We start from the raw sequence: 27,354 nt of genomic DNA on the forward strand, positions 1-27,354 counted from the left end.
CTTTGAACTTGAGACATTCAGTTTTGGAGCCGATTTTAGTACTATTAAATTAAAAATTTAGCAGTAACATTAATGTACTTATATATAATTAATAATATGGGATTCAGTTTATTAGTGTGACACATCAGAATCCATTAATTTCCATTAAAACCATTGTTTTCTTTATAGAAGTAATTTCCATAAATCCTGGGTTATGGAAGTGAGGTATCAGATCAAAGGGGAGCAAACAATTTTTCTGGGTAAATGAAGGAATACATTTCTTTTTTTTTTTTTTTTTTTGGGTAAGGTGAAAAGTATGATAAAGTTAAAATAATGAATCAAAATGATGAATGAAATACTGTTTTCTTCTTATCAAGGAAGCAAAATACTGACCAAACAATTTAAACCGCAAATCAGATGCCGATATAGCCGAGATTTACTGATCTGTACGAGAGGACTATTCGCGTCATTTACTCAAATTGGAAGAAACAAACAATTTTGCAAACCAGACAGACAAAAGTGCGAGTGGCCACTTCTGCTTCTGGAATGGGTTATTTACATTGAAGAAAACTTGCCCGTTGGATCATCAGGCAGGGTTGATGTCAAAAAAAGTCTTGAACCAGCTTCTACGGGAACCAGACAACAAGGCAAAACCAGGATCTCTTTAGAAATACGAGCATGTGCCTTTTTTACTTCACCCCCACAATTATACCATCCCAACCAAGAGTCAGATAGTAGTTTTTGTACAGGCTAAACTTTGAAGTATTCATTTTTCTTCTACTTGAGACTGTCAAAATTCAAACCTTGATCACTACTGTAACTAAAAGTTCAACGCTCTCTCAATAGACCGCTGATAGACCACTTATAGAGAATTTTAAAGTATTCCATATTCCTATAACCTGGCATATTCCATTTCATCTCTTAATATCAAGAAGTAATTGCCACTTGCATTAAGTGGAAGGAATGACGGTTCAGGCAGTCATTAAAAGGAATATATACACGGTCAAGGAGCTTTAAATCTCATGTCCAATGCTGTGATGAGTTGCTTATTAAAAAAAGGGAAAAGAAAAAAAGAGAACACTTTACAACTTTTTTGCAGAGTGAAACATGGAATGACAAGGATGAGTTGGACAGCAAAGTTTCAGTTAATTACCTGCTTCCTCTTCTTCTGTTAAACTTCATCAATATGGAATGAAAGCTTTTATATCGACAGGAAGCATTCCTTTGCCCTGTTTATGGAATTTCATAACAGCCTTATTATAGAGTAATCAGCTGTATTTATGACAATTCCATTCCATCCCAAGACCAAAGAGAATAAACTGTAGGTCAAAAGTTTATATGACTCTTTTACTTATGCAAAGTACCCCATTTTGATTCCAATCAAGCAAATATCAACAACAAACTGAAAAATCCATGTACTGAAACCACTTTTCTTGAAATATCTGATGAAATTATTGGATGTTGTCACTAGTCTGGAAAACAAACCACTATTTAGTGCTCCATGACAATGCATAGGGACTAGAGTTAATCAATTGAGACAATGTGGGAAGTTCAAAAACTGTTCTGCACCAATAATATTAAAGAAACTGAAAATTTTCAATAATTTTTGATAACTTGAATTTTCAAACAATGACTCTTAGCAGTTAATGCTAAGTACCTAGAAAATCATATAAGGCAGCCATTGTTCTTGCATAAAGCACAAGTACCATAATGTCGAACACTACTGAATGCAACAAAAGATCGTGAATAATTAACAGAGATTCTAGTCTTACAACTATGCATATTGGTGCATAAACAAGTATGAGGAAGAAATGGGAATCACTGAGACTGTTAATCAGTAAATATTAGTCAAACAAGCACCAAAGCAGTGTCTACTGCCTACTATGCTACTTCCTTTTCTGTCCTATTCTCTGGTACATTATGAATTACTGGAAAAATATCTTAGGACAATGGTCTTTTAGCAGGACATCTAACGACATACATGCAACAACCATTACAAAGACCATACATTGACCTAATTGTATACTTAAATAATGAACTTCAGATTGAAGTCCCAAGAATATACATGACCAAGGGAGACACAAACAACATAAAATTTTAAAATGTAAATGAAAGATATTATCTCTGACAAAGAATAGCAATGACAAAACATAATATGGCACTAATATTTAGGCTGTGCTAGAGAAAGGACCTTTCCATCATTTTATATTATTTCTGGCACTTGCACAAGCAGTGCCACATACTCTTAATAAAGTACAAGCTAGATTTCTGGATTGGCAAAGATGAATAATCAAAATTTCCCTTCAACTAGATTATTCCTGAAGCCCTTAATTCAGACAGAGTTTTAAACATGTTATGAACATGTTATGAAGTCAAAGGGTGGAAGTATAATACAGTAGAAGTCTCTAAAAATATATTTAGATCTTGAATCAGACAGAATATACTTACTTTATAAAACCCAACAAAGTCTCTGAGTTGCAAAATTTTACTTTATAAAACTGAACAAAGTCTGTTATAAACTAATCTATCGTGTAAGTCAAGTGATATATTATAAAAGTTTAGTTTTAGGATGAAGAACCAAACTAAAGTCCAGTTAAAAGAAACACCTAAGATCATTCAATTGCAAAAAAGTGAAAAGAAAAAAGAAAATAAGACTATTTACAAATTCATCTGTCTTCATAATAATTATAAAAAATGGAAACACTTACAACTTATTTGGTGTATCCATATGAAGGAATCTTGAGAAAGATCTAATTGGAAAACTCTACATAAAGCAACTCAAGAATTGAATTAGTCAAATTACTAATTTCCATTTGGATCAATTACATGAGATGCTAGAAAAGCTCTTCGAGCTGGAAACGGCCACCATCTGCTAAGACCATATCCAAAATGAGATTTTGCTCTTTTATTGCATGTGTTTCTCACTTCATCATAAAGAATGGTGTAGTTTGAGCTGCTTATGTTCCTAGAGTAGCAAAATTTACTGCCATCATAATTATATGTTTGTTGGGTCCTTGCCACCCCGCTGACAGCCAGGTCATCTTTTGTAATCATAACACCCTTTCCTTTCTGCAAATTCCTAAGTGAACTGCTAGCCGACCTAGCATCAGCATCTTTAAACTTCTTCTCATCAAATCCCAATGTGACATTAGCTACAGACAATGCAGTTCTGTTCCCTTGTTCGACATAGTCAGAGTATAAGTACAAAAGAAACGTTTTGTTTGATTTCTTTGATTTGACATTAGAAGATGGCATAATCGCATAAATGCTGTCATCAAAATGGATCGTCTGATTCACAATCTGCAGATTTCCATCCTTGGCCATCACCATGGAGTTACTATAACTTAAATTTTGAATAGATTTGGTTATGACTGTCCCATAAGTGGATTTGACCCATCCATTGGAGGATATGAACCTGGTTGTATTTGTAACAAATGTTCCATTTAAACCCTTAAAATCTAACACAGAGGAAACACCAAGAGGACCAACGTCATGCTGCAAAAGCTTCCCTTCAGTCTTTGTGCTCTTACTATCTAACCATAGATGCAAATTGGCATCAATATACCATACATTTAAGGCATTTGTGACACTAAAACTTAGTTTGTGGGGTTTCCCATCCAATATATTACCCAAAAATGGGGTAATTTCAATATCATAAGTAGGGAGATCAAATGAACCAATACCGCTAATGGGTCTCCACAAGAGAGGATTAATTCCTCCAGTGTAAACCACAGTAAAAGGCCAAACAGCACCGACCAGTTTACCATCCAAGCTGACCAAAACTTCCCTAAATGGTCCATTCCCTGCTAAATCTGTAAGATTATTAGCAGCAATATACTCGTTCGGAGGATTTGCATACCAAAATTCATCATTCTCATGAAAAGACACATATACCTCCAACACAGCCCGATAAACATTCTGAGGAATTTCAAATTCCTTCACTTTAACATCAGTAGCATTCTCAATCTCATACCACAACCCATCATTCAATGGCAAATCCCGCGAAAAGGGTATGATCAAATCAGCTTTAGAACTAACCCCAGACCCTAAACTTCCCTCCTTTCCCATAAAAATGTTAAGTTTTTCCACAGCAGGGTAAAAATAAAGAGTTACATTGACATGATAAACACCGGTATAAGTTTTGTCAACAATATTTCCCAAATAAACAGCAAAAGTTTGAGTCTTGTTCATCAAAAGCAATGAGGAATACCTTGTTACATCCTTTTGGACACTCCAAACAATCCCAGTAGCTCTAGGCTCAGCTGTGCAGCTCCTAAGAAGCTCCACCCCAGATAGCCAAACTCCAAAAATCCTGTCAAATTGCCTTCCTTTACATGTAGCATTCCACTCCAGGACAATCTTGGAAAATTCCTGATATGGGCAATCAGATGGAAAGCTATAGTTTGCAAAAACAGGAGGTTTCCCATAAGTGTAGCCAAAGTCATGTTGCAGAACCAAGAGGGAACACGGCTTGGCGTTTGGGACATAGATGGGTTTGGTGACTTCAAAAAAGAGAGTTGGTGGGATGGTTTCATTGGTAGATGGTTGGTAGATAAGGGATGATTTGAGGAGGGTTTTGGATCGTTGGAGATTAGCTTGACTGAAGAGAGGGTCGAGAAATAGAAAGGGAAGAAAGAAGAGAAAAGGGAACCAAGAGGAAGACATGAATGGCTGTTGGTAGGGGAAGTTGTTGCTTTGAAGGGTATTAAATAAATTTGGTTTTGGAGTTGAAAGCAATGCCAATGACCATGATTGAAGAGTTTTGGAGGCAGAAAAAGTTAGAAGTGGAAATTATCGGGGAGAAAACAAGGGAAAGGCTTCGAATTGAACCAGGAAAATGGATCTGACTTGAAAAGAAAGTACAATGATGACAGGAGTTTAATGCTTGCCGTTCGTTCCAATAGAAATAGAATCAAGATGAGTGCTAGGACATTTTATAATCAGGTTTTAGCAGGATTTTAATTGTCAATTTATTACCGATTATGATTCATATAGTGATTTTAAGGCTTTCATTATCCAAGCTCAGTTGTAAATAATATTTTTATTTATAAATTATTTATTATTAATTTAATATTTAATTGAAATAATTTATTAAATGTTTAATTTATAATTTATAATTATTATTTATTTTTGAGTTAATTTTAATTTATTAATTTAATTTTATTAACAATATGCATTAAAATTGATTGTTAATTTGAGTTGCAAGTCAAAATTTGATTTAATAAACAAATATTTCACGAATATTCCTATATTATATTAGTAAAATTCATAGAGTAAAAATTAAAAGTATACAAATAATTATATCGTTCAGATATCGTGAAACATAATCAAATTTGAGTATAGATATTCAAAAACAAGAAGTATCCTCACTAGTGTCATCCTTAAGTAAAATGTAATTATTAGGTATAAAGTGTTGGGAAGATAATTTTATTAGCCTTTGATATGTACGGAAAAATGCTCATTAAAATTAAGAACTAAACATTTTATTAAAAATATAATGATAATTTTTTAAATTAACCCAATATGTATCAAAATAAGTTTGGTACACTTAGATATTTTTTAAGGTTTTTTAAATGGAAATTACCCTTATAAATAAAATACCAACTTACTAATTAAATTATATTAAATATTATTTTCACTTCCAAAACACATTTTAATACAATAAAGCTTGCTCTTTTATAGTTGTTTTTATATTTGATTTATTGTGAGTTTATAAGATATTATATGTAGTAAGTAAATCATTTAATGATATCTCATAAAACAATAATTTTAAAGTTTTAAAATTTAAAATGTAAATCATAATTCGTGTCCACGTACTTAAACATAAAATATATTTTTTAATTTTTTTAAATTTATATATTTTTTATCAAAACTTTAATATGTGCTATTTGTATATCTTTTCGTATGACTTTTATAATTTATAATTAGTTTAAATGTTCAATTAAAGCTATAATATTTGGATATTTTTTTAATTAAAAATATCAACTTTAATTTAGATTAACGTAAAACTAAATATTTTTCAATTTGTTCAAATCAAGATTTGCTTAATGGCATGATTTGCATGCACCGTTCAATTTATTTTATTGTTAAATTTTTTATTTTTTATTAATTAAAAATACTTTAGATATGACTTGAAAGTCTAATATTACTTTTTTTTATTAATTTAAATTCTTACTATAAAATATAAAATTTCTCAAATCTTTCATTTTTCACTTTTCATTTTCTTTCACCAAAACATAAACTCTCTTTTTCTCTCGCCAAAACCAATAACACCTTATAAACCCAGAAATTGGTGACTGGCCACCATTTTTGCCACTGTCTTTTGCCATGAACCTCCGACCTTCGTTGTTGGAATGAGCCCAAAATTTATCTACTAGTCCATCTTGGTCCTTTCATTCATGGTTTCTGTGTGAATTTTCCAACAAACACTTGGAAATGCCTAGATCTACAAATAAGATGCAATATTTCAACCCCTAAAAAATCCCACCTCTCTTGCTCCAAACGGTCCTGTTTTCACTATGTTTTTCTCCTTCACCTTACCATTTTTTTTTACATTTTTAAAATGTTTCAAACTTTTCCTGCTGCAATTGGCACTGTCACCTCTGGTGGTGCCGTTTTTCTTCTTGTTCAGAGAAAAATCCAATATTTGAAGAAACTACTGGCGACATAGAGTTGAAGTTATGTTGCCATGAAACCCATTTGATCGTAGACGAAGAACAATCAAACTCTTGAGTCTTTCCTCTAACTATGGTGGAATTATTCCAGTTAATTTATTTTTCCCCAAATCAAAAAGTTTCAATTCTATACAATTTTCTAGGGATTGAGGTAGTTCACCATACAAATTAGTGTTATGTAAACGCAATGATTCAAGTCCAATGAGTGAGCCCATTGTATTAGGGATTATCCTTGACAAATTATTATTCTCCAAATTGATAACAATCAATTGCCAGTACTTCATCCAATAATCTGAATGTTATCCAATAACAAATTGTTAGAGAGGTCAAGATATCTCGAAGGATTAATTCTTTTTTTGTAGAGAAAAGACTTCTTACCTTTCTATCCTTCGCCACTAAAAAAAAAATAAACTACATTACTTAAATAATTTGTCCGAGCTTTACACAAAACCTTTTTTTTTATCTTTGAATTTATAAAAATTTACACCCAACTTACAAGGTAATGTTCATTTTGACCTAAACGTCTCATTGTTTTATCCAACAAAAGTCGCATTACAAGTTTAGACTTAAGCCTTTATTTATATATTATAATAAATCCTCGAAACATTTTGATGTGGGATTGGAGTATCACAAACTCCCATTTTAAACCAAATGTTAAGATTTTAGATGTGACTTCTACCATGTAGCACTTAATTTTTGCAAGATTTTAGAGTGTCTTTATGCCATAACACTTAGTTCTGGTTTGACTGGTAATTTCTTTATTATCATTTGTGGAGACTTGTACCTATCCTGTAAGAAATTGTTTGCTTTGACTTGAAGATTTTAGGATTTTATCATATAAAAAGCACCTCAAAAGTATGGGTTTAGATCTTTACATATATATATCGTATCATATTCTCATATTCTTTTAATATAGGATTGAGAACGTTACAATTTTTCTCCATTAAAGATTGATAGAAAAAAAAAAAACGCACATATATCTACAGACTAGGATCACACAAGATGTTAAGATTCTAGAGGTGACTCCCACGGTACCGTAGCACTTTGTTATAACATATAAATCCAAAAATCTATAGCTAAACTTAACTTAAAGAGTCACCATTAATCTTTTTTAACTAGGTATGATTGGCCACCTAATGAATCTATCATTTTAAGGAGCTCTTAAGTTTGACTAAGGGTCCCTAAAAGAATAGGTTTTGATCTACTAATCAGAATAAGATTAAAAAATTCTATTACATATAAGGAAGGTTATAGCACCCTCACATGTCCATCCAAAGGATGGTACCATTTTATTTTAAATTATCATAAAGTCTTGATTCTAATAGTTTTAAATTTAATATTGAATATTAGAAATAAGTTTTAAGATTTTTCAATCAATCTGGTAAAATTCTTTAAAAATTATGCTTTCACCTTAAGAGTATTCAATAATTTCATTTGTTTTTTTTTTTAAGAGACTCTGTCATCGAAAAAATGTTTAATCATTTTTTATTATGGTTTTTGTATTGAAAATATATATAATTCGTCCACCATTTAGGCTAAAACTAGAAATATCTTATTACTTAGAAATTTCTTAGATAATCAACCATTTGAATTATTAAAAATTTCATCATCAAAATTTATTTTTATTTTTATTTATTTCTAAATTTTTAACCATTTGGGTCAATTTAAAAATTTTCTTTTTGATTTCTAAAATTTTTCACCATTTAGGTCTATTTAGAAAATTTTTTCTTTCTTTTGAAAAGAAAATAATATGACAATTATTTTTTGAAGTTTTATTTAAATTCTTTCACCATTTGGGACAAATTTAAAGAAATTTCTCACCTAGAGATTTCTTAAAAATTTACTATTTGAAAATTTTAAGATGTTTAATCATTTTTTATTATGGTTTTTGTATTGAAAATATATATAATTCGTCCACCATTTAGGCCAAAACTAGAAATATCTTATTACTTAAAAATTTCTTAGATAATTAACAATTTGCAATTATTAAAAATTTCATCATCAAAATTTATTTTTATTTTTATTTATTTCTAAATTTTTAACCATTTGGGTCAATTTAAAAAATTTCTTTTTGATTTCTAAATTTTTCACCATTTAGATCTATTTAGAAAATTTTTTCTTTCTTAGGAAAAGAAAATAATATGACAATTATTTTTTGAAGTTTTATTTAAATTTTGTCACCATTTGGGACAAATTTAAAGAAATTTCTCACCTAGAGATTTCTTAAAAATTTATCATTTGAAATTTTTAAGATTCTCATCCCTGGATAATTGTTAAATATTTTCAACCAAAAATTTTTAAAATTTTCTTATTATTATTTTTTCCTTTTCTTCTTTTTTTTTTGAATTGAAAATAAATATTAATTATTATTATTGAAATTTTATCTAAATTATTCCATCATTTGAGACAAATTTAGAAAAAAAATTTCACCTAGGAATTTTATAAAAGTTTACCATTATAAATTTTTAAAAATTTCATTATTGGATAATTATTATTTATTCTAAAAAAATTATTTTATTTTATTTTATTTTTGTTATTGTTTTGAATTTAATCATTCAAAAATACTTTTTAAAAAACAAACAAACAAACAAATAAATAAATAAAATACCAAAAACAAAAATGGCTTGGCTTGGCAGTTACAACGGGGCTTGCTTCAAAAAGAAAAGTTGAAACGGCTTGGGATGACTGCTTGACTTGGCTCGGCTTGAGACAAAGCCTGAACACAGATTAAACGCAGGTCAATGCTCAGGTCAGGTTGACCTGAATAGAAACATGTGGATCATGGAAGGTTGTTTAACGCCAACGTCATTTTGATGGGTATAAATAGCAAAATTCTATTTTTCCTTCACATCTTCTTCTTTCCTTCTCTTTCTTTTTTTGATTTTCCTTTCTCTCTCTAAAACTCAAAAAACATTGGTTGAATCTTCGCTAGATTTTGAAAAACTCACCAAAATCTAGGTTTGTTCACTAAAAATTCATTGCAAAATTCAACTTTTGTTGGAATCTTAAACCACATTCTAGAAAAGTCACTAAAAAAATTCAATCATCATTGAAAAATTCATCGAAATCTGAAAAATTTTGTTAAAATTTGGGAATTTTTCAAAAATCTTTAAAATTTTTTTGATTTTTTGCTGATCTTTCTGTTTTTTACTATATATTTTTTTGCCTATCTCCATGTGTATTTTTCTAGTTTCTATCTATTTTTGTTTTTTTGATCTCTTTTCTGTGTATCCTTTTAGGCTTAATTAGGGTCTATATTTATAGGGTTCAAATCAAAAGAACCCTATGTCAATAGAGTTTCGATCCCCTTTTAAATTCTAACTTTCAGATAAACAAATTCACACAAACCCAACCACTTATTTTTTTATTTTTATTAACAAAATCAAAAAAATCAAGTAGATCCCTAGATAGATTGGGGTGTCTACAGCTGCTCTTTTTATGCATTTCTATGAAATAAGAATTGTATAAAGATGTAGACAATCCAATCAAGGATCATTTGGACATATTTTTTTAAGCATACTTAAGCTTCTAGAATAACATAAAAACTCCTCTAAACAAAGGCTCTACGACTTTTGAAAAATAAATAAAGCTCTTTTAAATGGAGGCTCAACAACTTTAAAAAAATAAATAAGGCTACTCTAAGCAAAGGCTCAATGACTTTAGAAAAGTATATAAGGCTCTTCTAAGCAGAGACTCAACGACTTTGAAAAATAAATAAAGCTTCTCTTAAGTAGAGGCTCAATGACTTTGAAAAGTAAATAAGGTTATTCTAAATAGAGGCTCAACGACTTTGAAAACTAAATAAGGCTCATTTAAGCAGAGGCTCAACGACTTTAAAAAATAAACAATGTTTTTTTAAACAGAGGCTCAACAACTTTTGAAAAATAAATAAAGCTCCTTTAAGCAGAGGCTCAACGATTTTGAAAAGTAAATAAGGTTTTTCTAAACAGAGACTCAACGATTTTGAAAAATAAACAAGGCTCCTTTAAGTAAAGGCTCAACGACTTTGAAAACTAAATAAGGCTCTTCTAAGCAGAGACTCAATAACTTTTGAAAAATAAATCCTCTACAATCATATTCAGAGGAGTCGTAGATTGTGTCTGAAAAAATTTTAAGAGATTATACCTAGAGGTCTTATAAATTATTCATAATATTGAGAAATATCCTTTTCCAAGGATTAAAATCTTACCTGATAAGTCTTTTTTTTTTAAATGAGAAATTGAAATTCTTTTATTAGAAAGTTTTCATATTTATCTTCTCCATGAGGAATCTTGAAATATTCCTGCTTTATACATTAAACATTCTTACATGTAATGCATGTGATGCACTAAACATTCAGAAATGCAATGCATGCTATGCTTTCCTCTAAAAATTTAAAATTTCTTGTTATAAAAATTCTCAATCTTTCATTAAAGTCAAAACTTTGTAAAAAATATCATGATAATGATGCAAATGCAACAGTCTCACAATACTATAGATGCCATATCCTAAATCATGATTCAAATGTTCATTGCCTGATGCAAGTGCATAGCCAAGACAAATTATATACATGTAATGCAAATGTTACTAACATTAATGTCATGAAATCATAATTAATTGTGGTAATATGGTTCTCAAGACTCTACCATCTCACATTTTTTTTTTTTTAGCTTTTCAGCACTAGCCATTTAAGAATAAATTATGTCAACTGATCTACATTATTTTCATCATTTGATCACAACTCATAAGCTTCTTAGTACTAGCAATTTCAAAATGAATTTCATCCATTGATCCATATTATTTTTATCATTGAGATTTTCAAGTTAAAACGGATAATACTTCATAAGTGTGATATAGGTTTCCACAAATGGTATCATAAAGGTTACCAGTTAGATGAAAATTAAGTGCAACATCATGGGAGCCATTTTTAAAATCTTGCAAAAGCTAAGTGCTACATGATGGAAGCCACTTATAGAATTTCAATGTCTGGTGTGATTTTGGTTCAGGAGTTTTGTGAGTACGATTTTGTGATTTTGTATGTGCTTTATATTGGGTTTGACAAGGATGTCAAGCTTTAAAGGAAAAGTTTGTGACACCCTAATCCTACATCAGAATGTTTTGAGGATATACTATGGTACATAAATAAAGACTTAAGCCTTAACTTATAAGGAACCTTTTATGAAAACTCGTATCTAAGCAGGATAAAATATCACAAATTATAATTTTATTAGTCTTTTGTAACATATTATGACCACATTTAACCCCTATGACATATGTCAGAATCAAAACCATAGTCATGGTTATCCCATTAATGCAATGGGATAAAAGTATATCAAAAGCAACCTGGTGGTTGCACTAAACAATCATAACCCATTAGTGTAATGGAATAGAACAAAATCACAATAACTCCTTAGTGTAATAGGATATAAATATATCATTGAAGGTATGGTGAACAAAATCCACTATTCTCAATCGGTGATAAAATTTGAAACCAGTATTGGTACCATAAAGTACATGTCAATATTGCCAACAATTAAATCGCATTAGCAGTGTCAAAACATAGCCATACTAGAAGACAAATATATTTTCAAATTACCCAATTTAGACAAAATCAATATTCATATACTTTTTCAAACATAATTTGTATATAACAAATTTTGTATATCATTTTAAAGTAAAAATTCATACTCAAAAAAGTAGTGGATATATCAATATATTATTATAAAATCATATTCAGAGATCAAAGAAATAACAAAATCATATCCAAATTCATAACAAAGAAATCATATATATATTTTGGAGATCTACACCTAACCTATGAGGTATTGTCCACTTTGATCAAAAGTCTTATAGTTTTATCTCGCAAAAGATGTTATGCCCTTATCCCATATCAAAATAATATGAGGTTCTGCTATGATATATATGTAAATATCTAAACCCAAACTTGTAAGGCGTCTTTTGTGAGATAAAATTGTGAGACCTTCAGGTCAAAATGGATAATATCTTATAGGTTAGGTATAGGTCTTAATAAATAATATCAGAGAGGTCACCAGTTAGACAATAGCTAAATGCTACACTATAAGAGCCACTTCTAGAATCTTGTAGAAGCTAAATGCTATACAGTGGGAGTCACCTTTAGAATCTAAACATCTGGTATGATCATATGATTTGTATGTACTTTGTGTTAGGCTTGCTTAACGTTTGGTATGTTTTGGAGGATCTGTGTGTATGTTTTAGTTGGGCTTGACAAGGACGTCAAGCTTGAACGATGAGAGTTTGTGACGTCTCAATCTCACATTAAAATAATCTAAGATTTTATTATGATATATATGTAAGATTTAAACTCAAACATACGAAGTACCTTTTGTGGGATAAAATCGTGAGACCTTCAAGTAAAAAGAAACAATACTTTCTAGGTTAGGTACAATCTCTACAAATATTATCAGAACGGTTGTTAGTCGAACATGAGCTAAGTATTACATGGTGAGAGCCATCTTTAGAATCTTAAAGTTTGATGTAATCTTATGATTTATGTGTACTTTATATTAGGCTTGCTCAACGTTCAATGTGGTTTAATAGATTTGTGTGCTTTATGTTAAGCTTGATGGGGACATCAACTTTTAATAGGGGAGTTTGTAATATTTCAATCTCATATCGAGATATTTTGAGAATCTACAATGATATATAAGTTGAGACTTAATTCAAAACTTATGAAGCACCTTTTATGGGATAAACTGTTAGACCTCCGAGTTAAAATGAATAATACCTCACATGTTGGATGTGAGTTTTCATAAATGATGTCAAAGCGATTTTGAGTCAAACGGGAGCTAAGTGCTACACATGAAGCTTCTTTTAGAATTCTGCGAAAGCTAAGTGCTATATGATGAGGGCCACCTTTAAAATCCTAACATTTACTGTGATTTATGATCTGTGTGTACTTTGTGTTGGACTTAATGGGAAAGTCAAGCTTTAACGGAGAGAGTTTGTGACACCTAATCCCATATAAAGAGATTTAGATAATCTGTTATAATATATATGTAGAGATCTAAATCCAAACTTGTGAGATACCTTTTGTGGGATAAAATTGTGAAACCTTTGGGTTAAAATAGACAATACCTCACAGGTTGGGTACTGATCTCCATAAATAGTATCACAGTGATCACCAGTAAGATAGAAGCTAAATGTTATATGGTGGGAGCCACCTCTAAAATACTACGAAAGCTAAGTGTTACATGGTGGGAGCCATATTTAGAATCTCAACGTCTGGTATGATTTTGTGGTTTATGTGTACTTTGTGTTAGGCTTGCCTAATGTTTGGTGTGTTTCAGTGGATGTGTGTATGTGTTTTGTGTTAGGTTTGATGGGGATGTCAAGCTTTAAGCGAAAAAGTTTGTGACGCTCCAATCTCATATCGAGATAATTTAAGGATCAATTATAATATATATGTAGAGATTTAAACCTAAACTTACGAGACGCCTTTTGTGAGATAAAACTGTGAGACTTTAGAGACAAAGCGGATAATACTTTATAGGTTGAGTGCGGGTCTCACAAGTTTGGGTTTAAATATCAACTTATATATCATAACAAATCCTCATAATATTTCGATGTGAGATTGAAGTGTCACAAACTCTTTTGTTAGAGCTTGACATCCTTAGAAGCATAGAACTGTACACACAAAACTAAAGAATCATGATTACACCAAATGTTGAGATTCTAGAGATGGCTCTAACCATGTAGCACTTAATTCTCTCGAGATTCTAAAGATGACTCTTATGGTGTAGCATTTTGTTCCCCTTTCACTAGTGATAATTTTGATACTATTTGTGGAGACCCATACCTAACCTACGAGATATTGTTCGCTTTGATTTGAATGTTTCATGGTTTTGTCTCACCAAAGGTACCTCACATATTTGGGCTTAAGTCTTTATTTATATGCCATAGCAAATCTTCAAAATATTCACTGTGAGATTAAGTTATCATAAACTTGCTCCGTTAAAACTTGACGTCCCTGTCAAGCCCAGAGCAAAGTAAATACAGAATCATAGAACCATAAAACCAAGATTCTACTAGACATTGTGATTCTAGCGGTGGTTTTCACCATATAACACTTAGTTTTCATAAGATTTTAGAGGTAGCACCCATAGTGTAGCACTTAGTTCCTATATGGTTGGTCACTGCTTTGATACCATTTGTAAATATGTGCACTTAACTTAAGAGATGTTATCCGCTTTGATCCAAACGTCTTACGATTTTATTTTAAAAAAGGTGTTTCACAAATATGAGTTTAAATTTCTACATATATATCATATCATATCTTTATATTCTTCTAATGAAATGGCATTACATAATTTAAAGCAAGTTTCTTTGGGGTTTTGACTGTTAAGAAAAAGTTGGCTTGAGTAATTTATGTTGGTGCTTTCTCGTGGGTTGTGATTCGATAAAACTGAGTTTTCATGGTGTGATAAAAACTAGGTTTCATGATTTGTTAAAATTGAACTTTCGTTTCAAGTTTAGAAAAAATCTATTTTGAGGTATGGTATATTGCCATAAAAACGGAGTTTTGAGTTCTCAATTTTGATATAGAGTCGGGATTTTGGAGTATTATTTTTGGAGTTTTTTTTTATCTTTTTTCAATTTAATTTTTTAAGAGTTTAAAAATTATGATTAAAAATATTTAAAACCTACTTATGAATTCATTTATAAGATCCTTGTTTTACTATTTTAATTACCAATTTTAAAATTTATTTCATTGGTGAAAAAAATTGAAGAAAAATAAAATTTACTCCTATTTTCTTACCCACATTATTTTAACGCGAGTGATTTACACTATTGTAATTAAATCTTTATTTAATCCAATAAAAATTATTTAATTTTACATTAATTCAAATTAAGGTTGACATTGTTAATTGAGAAAATGCTTAAATGTTACATCGTTAAATGAGCATTTAGCCTTTACAACTGTGTCATGCACAAAATTATCATAAAATAGCTACAGAAGAAGTTTTTAATTCAGTCTGGTGACAGAAGCACTACTAATCAAAGGAGAGAGAAAAAAAAAAAAAAAGAAATGTGCAAAGCAGCATAGAATGTAGAAGACACACGCAATCGATTGGAGCCTTAATTCCTTGATAATGGGTAAACGAGATGACATTGATCTGATCCACTCCGACCGTTACCGCGACCCTTAGTTCTTTGAGGTGATTGATAGATTGAGCCATCCAGTAATTGATGAGAGAATCTGAATGCTGCAAATCAATTGATGAGTGAATCTGAATGCTGCAAATCAAGGACAAAGAAAAAAAGCAATGATCATAACTAAATAGAACTTTAAAGAATGTACCTTTGAGGTTGACGGAGCTCTGCTTTAACACAAATATTTATACAAACGAAAATCACCAGGCTTGTAGGTGTCACCATCTAGTCCTCGAGTTGTATAACGGAAATAAACATTTGGAACTTGCTTGATTTTCCAACAATCTGGGCCTTCATTTGGCAGTATCTTTCGACTGAATTCCTTTGGCATATCTATAAATTCTATAGTTTCAAGGCATTTCAAATTACAAATGTTGCTTGGAACCTCCTGTAATCGAGGACTAGGTCCTATTACAAGAATCTCCAAACAAGGCAAAGAACCATTATCTATCACCAGTCTATTTAATCCAGTCAAAGAACGAAGTACAAGGTGTTTCAGTTTTTCGAACTGTCCATCCTCAAAGTGCAATTCAGCTCCATTGTAGCTTTCATGAAGCCACAACTCCAGCAGATTTGGCAAACCTCCAAGGATTTTAATCGAATCATGTGATAGTCTAGACCAGTGTAAACAAATTTTGACAAGGTGCTTTAGTTTAGAAATCCAATCAGGCAACTTCATTAATCGTCCTTGCAGGTGAACACTTTGAAGGAAAAGTGGAGGAGAGGACATTGATTGTCGTTGAAGAGAATCATCCTCTTTCACTGACGCAATATGTAGTGTTTGAAGATGGTGCATCTTCTCTATAGCATCACACAAAGCCATACGATCGTCTGACTTTAGTTTCCTGATCCCCAGTTTTCTCAATCGCCTTAACTTTCCCAATTCACTAAAAAAATCCCCTCTATTTTGTGCTTGCAAGTCTACATGATAAAGGGTTTCTAATGATTCCAAACTTCGAACACTGCCATTGATCTTCAATCCCTGGTGAGTGTTGATAGTATAATGATGATCAAAATCAACACTGTAAGCTACAAGATATTGCAAATTACCAAGACTGCTTATCTCAATTGGTAACTCTTGAACGAAAGAACGTTTCAAATCCAAAGTTCGGAGGAAATGCAATTTGCCAATGGACTTTGGAAGCATCTTTACTTTTGTTTCTTTCAAGCTTAAATATCTCAAATGAAACAAATTCCCCAACTCCTTGGGGACGTACTCCAATGGAGCTCTTTCAAAATCTATTTCTCTCAAAAGTTTGAAATTCGACAATATTGAGAATATAGGTTTAGGTAACTCTTCTAAATTGAAAAAAAAATCGAATGAGTACGGAAGTTACCATACTTGCTCCTTGGTAAGTCACATGCTCCATTGTAGATCGAAAGATGTTGAGCTGTACCATTGGTACATGTCAAATGTGCTTGTTAGGATTGACTCAATTTAGTTCTTCTAATTGGGAAAGAGCAACTTCATGTATCAAATCATGAACTCGACAGTGTCTAACTCTACCAGTGGAGTCCCTCCATTCAACTTGAACTAAGCTTCTATGAATGAGCATAGTTAAGTATTCTTCTGCAATTTCTTCCAATGTAATTTTTTGCCTTCCTTTTACAAGACCCTCTGCAATCCACAATCGAATCAGTCTCTTGCTCCTAATGGAAAAATTTTGTGGAAACAACCCAAAATACAAGAAAGGAGATTTAAGGTAATGAGACAGATCAAGATAACTAAAGCAAAGAATTTTCTTGACATGTGTAAGATGGGGATTGCTCTCCAATTGTTCGCTAAGGCTATTGCGGAATCTTTCCCACTGCAAGACATCCTAGCCTTTGGTTGATGGAAGCCCACCTATAGCAACAATTCCAAGTGGTAATCCCTCACATTTCCTGACAATGTCGAAAGATAAATCCTTTAACTCAGGGGGACATAGCTTCTGTTGATCAAATTGGAAGGCTGTTCTGCATAAAAGTTCTTGAGCCATTTCTAGAGACAAAGGTTCCAAATTGTGAACGTGAATAAGGGAAGATTTCTGGCAAAATTTAGCAACACTCGTACTTCTTGTTGTGATTATAACTCTAACGCCATTGTTATTTTCTGGCAAAGCATATTCCATATCTTGCCAAAAGTCTTCATTCCAAACATCATCAAATACTACAACATACCTCTTGTCTTGTAAATATTCTCTTGATTTGCTGATCAGTTCCTCCTTGTCCATTGCATCAATTCCATGGGGAGGGATCTCTTTCTTTGCTTCATAAAAACGTCTGATCATTGTCCCAAGCCGCTCAACCATGTTATATGATTGTGACACTGTGATCCAAGCCTGGCAATCGAAATGCCCCTTAACAGTTTGGTCATCATAAACTTTCTTAGCAAGAGTGGTCTTGCCAGTCCCTCCCATCCCCACAAGTGAAATCGCTGTAAGCATTGCTGCTCCATGGATCAACCTTCCTAACAACTCCTTTTTAGGAGGTTCAATGCCCACAAGTGCGTTGTTCTTAACAAAGTGAAGGCCAGCTCGTGGGTCGTGCCGTTTATTATCATTTGAACCGCGGCTTGATCCCCCTTGATCGGAGATACTGAATCCATATCTTTTCCCTTTTTCCCCGATTACCTGAACTGATCGTTTGCATTCTTGTATCTTTGATACCATCTCACGCTGTTTCCTCACATTCTTTATCAGACAAGCTATTTTTGTTAGAAAAGCCATGAAACCATGTTGATTACGCTGTTCTGCGACATGAAGCATGTACTCATCGATGGCATCCTCAATGTTATAAGCTGCTTCCCTTATATGTTTCACCCATGTCTTTAGACCATTATTGCTTTCTTCTTGGTCCGCCCTTGAATCTGCATCTCTCAGGAAAGAGGAAATGAACTCTAGCTCAAGCTTTATGTCTTCAACTTCTCTATGGACATCTCTTACCAGTTCCACCTCTTCATTGAGCAAAGCAATCAACCTCTCAAGGACCAAGTTAACGGCTATCTCGGGCATTTCCAATTGCAGTATCCTATATTTGACAAAGTTTTCGGAGTGTTGAAATCTTGAAGATTGGAAATAGGGAAGTTAAGATGAGAGGAAACATGCTCATAGCAAGTTGTCTAAAAAATAATACCCAGAGTGGGAAGCCAACATTGTCTTATTATCGTCACTTCTCTTACAGCAAATGCTTTCCCATGTGAAAGAACCAAATAGCTACAAAAATTATTGTAAGTTTCGAAGTTGGTATGTTATTATTTTTATATTTAAAATTAGATTAATTAATTGGAAAAATAATATAATGATATTTTATCAAAATGATATGAAACAAATATTAAAATAACATAATTTAAAATTTTAAAAATATATATAAACTTAATAAAAATTAAAAATATATTTCGTATTTAATATGTTAAACACGATTATAATATGATAATTTTTATATTTTATACCTATTTAATATAAAATAAAATAAATATAAATACATAAATTATTAAATTTATTTAAAATTATCAATTAAATTTTATCATTGAAATAAGAGTTAAATGCTCTTACCAACAACAGCACAAGATCAAAAATTTAAATTTGTTACTATCAAAAAGTAGTCAAGCTTGACAGACCATAAGGAACGAACCAATTAACATCCAGTTCAGAAAAATAAAATATTGAATATTTTTTTTCATTTTCTTTTAATATCCACCAAGCAACTCCTTTCATTTTAAAAGAAAATGAAAAAAAAAATATTTTCTTTTAATATTCACCAAGTAACTCCTTTCAAAATATATATTTACTATTTTATTCATAATTTATTGGGCGTAGCATGCGGGTATGTCGCGAATTAGGTGAAGGGGAATCTTAACGTTTTCTTTTTCCTCCCGATAGTGCACGAGTCTACCTCGTTGCTATAACAATTTTCATTTTCCTGTTATATTTAATTTGTTAATCATTGTTATTTCGAAACAAGAAAATCACTAACAAAATATCCGTGTATTGTTGCAGGTAAAAATTTTTTTGTTTTGTTATATTTACTTAAATAATTTTTATTGTAAAATTTATTTAATTTAAAAATAAAAAAGATAAAAATAAAAAACCAACGAAAATAAGATGTAATTATTTGGATTGGACTTATTTTCACAAAAGTTATTTAATTTAAAAAAAAAGATAATAAAAAAGAAAAGAAAAAAATTAAAAAAAACCCCTCTAAGAGCTCACAAAAAATGTGATACGGACGTAATAATTATGTTTAAAATATTAATTTTTTAAATTAATATATTAAATAATCAATTTATGAATATAAAATATAAAATAAAATTAATAATAAAAAATATTTTTATATGTACTTCAAAATTGATCGAAACAGAATACTTTAAATATGCTTTCAACTTAATCTCTTATTTCTTTAGAAAAAAAAACCTATTTCAATTTATCTCGACCTAAAAAAAAATTGGTCCCTTATCGAAATGTGTTAAATTTGTAGAATACAAATTATTTAAACATCTTTATTAAAGGACATTATTGGTTGTAAAATTAATTTTATTAAAAAAATAAAAAAAATGAAAGGAAAAAGGTTAAATGGAGTTTTAATGTGGACATTTTAATTGATCTTTTTTTAATTAAATTAATTTAATAAAAAATAAAAAATTTTAAAAAATAAAAGTGAATTTATTAATTTAAAAATTAAATAATAATCTTATTAATATAATACACACATATATATATATTAAATGAAATGAAATAATAGAAATAAAGTTAGATTTTAAAAAAAAAATTGAAAAAAATGATAAAAAATCATATATCGATATTGTAGACACTTAATTTTATTCAGAGTAATTTGATTTTAATTCATTTTATACTTGCTTTGAACGTGTTAATTTAGGACAGCTCAAACATTTTAATTGGATTGAGCTAATTTGGTTTTATTTCCAATTAATCGTTTTTGATCATTTTGCTTGGGTCAAAGCCTAATTTAAGTCAATTTTGGGTTAATCTTATATCAATTTAGAGGAAAATTAGAGTTCAAATTTTAATTTTAAGGCTTCAATTGATTAATTGAAAAATTACAAAAATTAAAAAACAAAGAAAAAGAAAATTTACAAAAAGAAAAAAAGAAAAAAAGAAGGTTAGTTGCCATGGCGGCCTTTACCTCATTCCTTTCCCCGTATTGCCTCCATAATTCCAGCTCTACATTTTCCCTTTCTTATTTTGCCTCTTTAACCTTCAACATAATTGGATCAAACATCACTTTCCTTCTATCACAGGCACCCTCACTTTCTCTTTTCCCGAAATGCAGAGCCCCTACAGCAATAGTGAGCTGGCATTCAACCCATGACTTGTCATTGCAGATTGGGCAATTGGGGCCCGGTGAAGAAGTGGTGGGCTGTTGTAGCTTAGACCTATCCAATGCAAAACCCTTGAAGCTTTGGATTACTTGATTTTTTTGGGTGCACTTCTTTGGATTTAAGGCCCAAAAGCTTCATTTGGGTTGATTTCCTTCTCTTTTTGTTTATTTGTTTTATTATATCCTTAATATTTTTATGTTTGGTAATGTTTTAAGAATAGTGAAAAATAATAATTGTAATAATAAATAAGTGCATATAGATATATTCTTAAAAATTAATTTGCTTGTGGATGATTGAGAAAATAAAATGAAATTTGAATAAAAAATGAACAGTAATAATTTTGTAACTTAAAGATGATTTAAAAAAAATTTTTACAAAGGGAATATAAGATAATATTTATAGGTAAATATAATATTTAGAGATCTTATCTAGATATTGGAGAGGATTCAAACAATTATTTTTACAAAAGAATATTATCTTATTTTTTACGTGAATCTCTCAAGTGAAAAATCAATATTTTTAATTCCACATAAATATTGGAGAGTTAAAAAATAAATAAAATAAAATAAACAAAATATCTCTAATACCAAAATGCCATTATCATCCCAAATAAAATCTACTCGGGGAAGAAATAAAATTACGTGCATGTTCATATTGTCATTTATGCATTTTATTCATTAATGCAAAATTGTAAAAAAACAATTTAAAAAAATTAGAAAAAATAGATTAAAAATTAAAGAAATGATTTTGGAAACTCTGTTTAAGAGAAATTCAAATAATATTATTACTAAAGAATATCATCTTTATTTTTTGCCAAAATTAATTATGAGAATTTCTTAAATGAAGGATTAATTTTCAGAAATTTCATCTAGATATAAAGAGAATTAAAGAAATTCTTCTAACACAAAAAATAAATAAATAAAATTTCTTTTATCATCAAATGCTTTTTAAAATAGTAATAAAAAAATAAAAAAATATAAGATCAAGAATTTATAAGATGGAATTAAATTGGTCATTTGCATATTTAAATTTGTATTTGTATTAAGATTGTTAATATAGTATAGGATCATCTTTTAGTTTATTTTAAAAATATGGTATATACCACTATCAGTTGTTTTGGTATATTATTTTAGATTTTTCGGTTTAGTACAAATATATTTATAAACATGCATGAACTTGTATATTATAATATTATTAATAAGCCACAAAATAAATATGCAATATATTCAAATCAAATAAATAAGTTTAAAAACATAAAAATAATATCATAAATTTTTGATGATATTTTTAAACACTTAATCTGATCTATGATATTTAATTAAGTATTTTTTATATAAATATTAAGATAAAAATAAAAAAAAATCAAAACTATATGATTGCTAAACTTTATAAAAAGAGTATACTTGTTTTCTTGAAAAAAACTGAAATTTTTATAAACTTTGGTTTGAAAAAAATAAAATATAAAATTATAAACTTTGGTTAGAAAAAATAAAGCATAAAAAAAGTAAAAATAAAAAAAAACTCAACTTTTAACAATTATTTTGTCAATTAATTTTATTTTTGTTAGGTTAAAAATAGTTAAATAACAAAAGATACAGTTAAAAATTATAAAATATATTTTACATTCACATACCAGGTGAAACATTCTATTCCAACAAAATTTAATGAAGCACGCTGAAACTAACGAAAACAATCAGTATTACTCGATACTAAATCTGATGTAAAAAATCATTCTTAGATGTAACGTATTTTGGTGTAACTGGAGCATATCGACCGGTACGATCGGTACCGAAACAAAACTAACAACTATGATTTGTATCATTTATTTGCCTCATGCTACATCACTTGCATTTTATTATTATAAAAAATATATAAAGTAATAAATGGGGATTTTGGAAAAATTTTTAATCACAAATAAAAGTTAATATTTTTAAGTAAAAATAATTCTTAGGACCCTATTTAGATATTGTGTTTCTTAATAATTGTTCTTTATAAAGGAATATTGTGTCAAAATTTAGGGATATGAGAATTTTAAGTGAAGAAATATTCTTTGGAATTTTGCCTAAATATTGAGGAATTTAGACATATTTTTTGAAATTAAAGATTTTTATTTTATTCCTAAATAATATGTTTCAAAAAGATTTTGTGAAAGATAAATAAATAAATAAATAAAATAAGGGGAATCATTTTAAATATCTAACTTAAGAGCACTTTCATCCATAAAATATGATAACATGTGACTAGTTGGTATTAATTTTAAAAATGGTGTTGTGTGAGTGCAAATCTTTTCTTACTTTTAATTGTACTTTTAAACTCAATTTTGTTTTTTATAAAACAAAACTATCTTTCTAATAAGTTTTAATTAACTTTTAAGATTTTATTGAAAAGATAAACTTTTTAGATGACTAATCACACTTAACCAAAAAATATTAGTGGTAACTCCTTGTTTTGATTTTTTTTAAATTTATCTAATGATCTCTAAAACTGTTATGACAGGTTGACGACTCCTTTTGGAGAAAAATTTTGACAATCAGGCCAATATTGATTATATTTTACCCTAAGTTTTGATTTAATAGTCTTAATTAATATTTAACATTGATTTCTTTTATTTTGATTTTCTTAAAAAATGTTCTACATTGTATTCGTATTTTGGTCGTGTCATTTATTTTATGCATTTTATTATGTTTTACATGTTATCTTAATAAAATGATAGAATATGATTAGACACTTAATTTTGTTCAGAATAATTTATTACTTTAATTTATTCTCAATTTGCAATTGGGTTTTGATTATAATATTTTGGACCCATTACACGATCTAATTTTAAAATACTCAATGATGAGGACCAATGTGTGCTACTCAAGGATGCCCATCATTTTGGCCCAAATGAAGACACCTAAAATAACGCAATAAATGTTCAATTAAAAGCCCATTTTTAAAGCCTATTAATGGCTTAATATTAGCCATTAAACAAAAGACTAAATAAAAAGATATAAAAACCAAATATCAAATATAAAAATATAAAATAAATATAATAATAATATAAGTAATAAAAAATAATGAATAATTAAAAAATAATAAATAATAAATAAATGTAAAAAGAGAAAGAGCCTGGCCAAAAAAAAAAAACATAAAAAATGAAAAATGAGCTTGAAGATAAAGATGACCCAAGTTTACAACATAAAAAAAGCCCAAATAAAAAAATAAAGCCCAAAATAAAAAGCAAAACACAAAAGCCCGAATGGGCTATCAAGCAAGGCCAGTTGGCTTATAATTTGGCATCATGTGAACAAATGAAGGACAAGGCATGCATGAGGACGTGAAAGATTAACAAAACCGCTGATGCAAAGGGACTGAAAACTGCATGGAGGTATGGTGCAACGAGGGATGGATGGTTTCTCTAACTGCGAAAGAAGAGTAGTGAGAAAGAAGAAGGAAGTAGCAGCCAAAAAAAGAGGGACTAAAAACGCAAACAAGCAGCAGAAAGCAAAAAAAACCTGCAGCAAAAAGCGTGAGGAACAGCAGAAAACAAACCAGAAAAATAGAAGAGAGCAGTAGTGTGAAACAGTAGAAAGAAAAGAAAAAAGAAGCAGTATAATACAAAAAAATGCAGCAATAGCGAGGGGAGAGGGGCAGCAGAAAAAGAGGCGAACAGAAAAGCAGAAGAGGAAGAACGTGAAGGAGAAAGCAAAAAAAAAAAAAAAAAAAAAGAAAAGCAGCGGTAGACTAGAAACCAAAAAATGAAAAACTAAAAGACACGGGAAGCTATGGTTGAGGAAAACTACAACAGTAGCGAAAGAAGCAGGCGACAAAGGACCGAAAGGTGAAGCAGAAAAAAAGCAGACAAGGAAACCAAAAAAAGAGAAGAGAACACCAGTGGCAGCAAGCGGCAAAACAAGCTACCAGAAAAAAACATGAAGAAGAAAAGAAGGAAGAAGCGTGAAGCAAACGGTGGCTAAACTGGTGTTCTTGAAGCACATTCAGCAGTGAAAAAACAGTAGAAAAGGTGCAGTAAAAAAAAAGAAAGAAAGAAAGGAAGCAGAAAAAGAGAAGAACGGAAAAAGGAAGCAGCGAAGGTAGCATGCCATTTCATTTTGTGCTTTTTTTCATGTTTGAATTTATCACTTTAATAAAAAATTAGTTTTGTCTTTTGTTGTCTACGCAAGACTTGAAATTCGTTGTTTTCTTTCTTTTCCTCTTACTGTTTCTATGTGTGCTTATTTATAAGGTTTTGGTTCATTTCTCTTGAATAAGTTTTATATGATGATTGCTTTCATTTGCATGTTGGCTATGTTAGGGAAATCTTGATATTCATGGTGTTTTAGTTCCTTGTTTTTTAAAAATAAAGACTTCATGGAAGCATAGGAAGTGAATGTCCAAGGAAGAAGTTCATAAAAAAAAAAAAAAAACCTTTCATAGCTATAAAGCTATATTTCAAGGGTGGCCATTCGGTTATAGGTGGTGGGAAACAACAAAGATAGGATAGATGAAGAAAATATGGGTTTGCTTATGACACTTTGGGGTAGTCTTTGCCTTTTCCTTTTGGCATTTAGTCATTACCTGGTTTGAGGGTTGCTGCATTCTCATGTTACCGTTGTGCTCGTGTTGTTTAATCCAAAATAGAATAAAAAACGTGGAATGGGTAGGATGGATAGATAAAAAGAAGCAAAAAAAAAAAAGTCCTGGTTTTATTGGCAATTTTATTTTATTTTATTTTTATTTTAGGTATAATAAACAAAAATTTTAGAATATGAGGCTTCAGGTTTCATGCATATTTCGTATCGCTTGTGTCCATGTACATATGTTTAGGGTTGATTAAGTTAATTACAATTTAAAATTCCATGCATTTTTAATTTCGTTGTTGGTTGGATTTTGATGCTCATGTTAATTTTATGCGATTTAATTTTTCAAGCTTTAATTTATGTTTGATGTAATTTATTTTCTATGTATTTCAGCTTTATGCAAAATAAAACAATTAATAATCATAATGCTTAAACAAAAGCAATAAAATTTTTAAAATTTTTACCTGGGTGTTGGAAGGATTCAAAATTGAATATTAAAAGGTTAATTCTGTCAAGCTGTTGAGGAATTAAAACTTAATAGAAGAAATTTGATTTTGATAAAAAGTTTTAAAATATTAGAAACATAAAATTAAATCATAAAAATAAATAATAATAAAGGATTAATAAATACTAATAATAAAATTTTAATAAAAGGAAAATAAATAAAATATATAAAATTCATTTTAGAAAAATTATAAAAAATAAGCTTATTTTGAAAGTTTGTATAAATGTTGAAAATTTTTAGATAGGTTTTTAAATTTTTGAAACCTTAAAATAAAACCCTACAAGGGGGTCTCTTTTGGGAGCAAAAACTTTGCTTCTGCTTGGGATCAGTGGCATACGGAAAGATATACTATTAGGTTCTGGCGTTTACTCTAACTCATCTGTTCTGTCAGCTTTAAACAGACTGTCATAACGTCTAGATCCGGGGATCTATCACTAGACATTGACTTAAGGAGTCGCCACAAATTTTTTTTATTTAGGTGCGATTGACCACTTAAGGAATCTGTCATTTCAGGGAACACCTAAGTTTAAAGATCCCTAAAAGAATAGGTTCGGGTCTACTAACCAGAACAGGGTTCGGGAGTTCGGTTACGCGTGAGGAAAGTTATAGCACCCTCACAACGCCCATCAAAAGATGGTACCAACTTAATTTTGTGTTATCCAATAAGCCGTAAAATTTTATCAAGTAATTAATTATTGAAAATTATTTTCAATTCACTCTAATACTTTTAGCAGAAAATTAAAAAAATTCTCTCACCTCAAAAGTATGCAAGAAAACTACTGTTTCACTTATAGAGGCTCCATCGTCGATTATTTAACATTAAAGAAAATTCAAAAGAAATAAAAAAAAGAAAAAAATGATTGCTTTTGTACAAGAAAAAATTGATACTTTCAGCTTTTTCTCAAAATATTTTTTGAAAACTTTAATTTTGAGGAAAATTGATACTTTGAACTTTTCCTAAAAAAAAACCCTTTTTTTTTTGAAAATTTATTTTTAAGAAAAATTGATACTTTCAACTTTTCCCTAAAAATATATTTTTTTGAAATTTTTAATTTCGAAGAAAATTGATACTTTCAACTTTTCCTCAAAAAAACCTTTTTTTGAAAATTTATTCTTAAAAAAAATTGATACCTTCAACTTTTCCTC

At 29.8% G+C, this 27,354-nt stretch overlaps 2 pseudogenes across 1 annotated transcript; both read right to left on the bottom strand.

The window, feature by feature from the left end:
- Positions 1-2,610: 2,610 nt before the first annotated feature.
- Positions 2,611-4,993, bottom strand: LOC111288628 (peptide-N4-(N-acetyl-beta-glucosaminyl)asparagine amidase A pseudogene; annotated as a pseudogene). The gene has a single exon (XR_016341464.1). The product of XR_016341464.1 is annotated as a peptide-N4-(N-acetyl-beta-glucosaminyl)asparagine amidase A pseudogene (transcript).
- A 10,944-nt stretch (positions 4,994-15,937) lies between these two features.
- LOC111288015 (disease resistance protein RPM1-like) lies at positions 15,938-18,935 on the bottom strand (annotated as a pseudogene).
- Positions 18,936-27,354: the final 8,419 nt, after the last annotated feature.

The sequence above is a fragment of the Durio zibethinus genome, chromosome 4, assembly GCF_047325235.1.
Source record: "Durio zibethinus cultivar Kanyao isolate XHJ-2024 chromosome 4, ASM4732523v1, whole genome shotgun sequence".
NCBI lineage: Eukaryota > Viridiplantae > Streptophyta > Magnoliopsida > Malvales > Malvaceae > Durio > Durio zibethinus.